Source organism: Oncorhynchus gorbuscha, linkage group LG01 (assembly GCF_021184085.1).
Source record: "Oncorhynchus gorbuscha isolate QuinsamMale2020 ecotype Even-year linkage group LG01, OgorEven_v1.0, whole genome shotgun sequence".
In the NCBI taxonomy this organism is placed as follows: Eukaryota; Metazoa; Chordata; class Actinopteri; order Salmoniformes; family Salmonidae; genus Oncorhynchus; species Oncorhynchus gorbuscha.
Window position 1 is genome coordinate 41,328,966 of NC_060173.1, and position 1,964 is coordinate 41,330,929.

Here is a 1,964-nt window from a genome sequence, read left to right on the forward strand (position 1 = left end):
ATAAAGCAAGCTTGTTTTAACATGAGTAAGTGAGTATTCTTCGTTCGCCAATCCCCCCAAAATGTGGTAACATATCAAGCCCTTTAGGGCAAGGTTTCTCAAACTATGGGTCGGGACGCAAAGTGGGTCCTGGGCATTATACATCTACGTATATACAGTGATTCTTCTTTTAATTTGAGTTGTTGAAGGATGATTTGAGTAACAATGAGAATGAGAGCATAAAGAATGTATGATTAAAGTTAAGAGTCCATATATTGGCAACATAGTAATGGAAAAAAATCCACCATATTTGCATAGATAGAAAGAAACAAAGAGGTCAATTTCTCATTTGGGTTTCGAGCTGAAAAGGTTTAAGAACCCCTTCTTTATGGTATTGCAGGATGCATTAGAATGGAAAAGTAATCCATATAATTACCCTTGAATAAGCACTATCACCTATTGCAGAATGAAAAGATTCAGGCAATTAACAGTATTATAATTTAGGATTCTGGGTGTTTGGCTGATCGTACAAAACATCATCAACACCTAACTCCTCTGCAGAGAGTTATGGGTCACTCCCAAGGATCACTGCAGGGCTCCTCTGCTCTTGTTAGTGAATTTCATTAGCTACGCTTCTCATCAGGTTGTTATACTCAGAGGGAAAGAGGAATAACATGATGTTAAGAAAGAGAGCACTAACTGCCTTTAAAGGGCAAATTCACCACTTTTCAACCTCATTTTTATTATCCCAAGCACAATACCAGTGTCTACATATGTGAAAACAACACATTTCTAAGTTTGATATAAAAAATATATAAAGCTAAAAAGTTCTACCCCTTGACCCAGGTACAACACTGTACAGCACCACCATTTGTTCTGCACAAAAGCCCCAGCTCAGAGCATAAGACATTTTGCTATTATTTTACCTCCACTTTGCCAAGAGATTAATTTGAATGTTCTGGGCCACATGAGAAAGTTGGAATGTGTGGGGTAACCGGAGTTAGTGATCCATTCATTTGTGGCTGAATGGTATTCAACAAAAGCGACCAGAGTATACAAATGCCCATAGATGTTTAACGTTTGAGTTAATATCCGGAATAACGGATACAAATGATCCATTAACAATGTTTGGAGAAGTGGGGATATTAGGATGCTGGCCTTTGATTCAAAGTGGTTCACCACGTAGCGAAAGTTAGTTCAAGTCGTTGCATTAATGAAAGAGTGGATCATCTTCTACACATCCACACCTCATGATGAGTCATGGTCCCAGCCCAGGCTGAGTCTCTTTCAAATTGTTCCTTAACATTACAGATCCTGAATAAAAGGGGAATGTGTGCAATTAACTAATACTGTAATGAGAATCCCACTTTAGTTTCAATAATTTCTAGCTAGTAGCAATCGAGATAAGAGTAAGCTCTGGCAATATGAGTAAGCTCTGTCAATATGAGTAAGCTTTGCAGCTTTTTACTATGGATAGTTATAGTGTCAGAGAGTTATGGATGATCTGTGCCATTGTATTTTTCCTGCTAGAGGTCCACAGGTCGCTGACTGTGGCTACCTCAGTGCCTGAGTGTCTGTATTTACTATAGAGAGTCCAACCAAATCTGATCGCTCCTTGTAGTGCAGTTGCGCTGGATGGAGATACATGACCAATATGGTTGTAGTCACTGTTGTGAGACGGTTACTGTACTAGATTGGGAACAGGAGAAGAAATGTAATATAATGTACATTTAGGAAACTGGAGTAAAATACTGAATACATAGCTACGTGTTTTATTTGAATGTTTGTAAAACAAATAGGGGTTAGATCAGCTTTAATATTGCAGATAGATTGTGGGTTCTATCAATGTAGTTACATTTACATTTACATTTAAGTCATTTAGCAGACGCTCTTATCCAGAGCGACTTACAAATTGGTGCATTCACCTTATGACATCCAGTGGAACAACCACTTTACAATAGTGCATCTAAATATTTTAAGGGGAG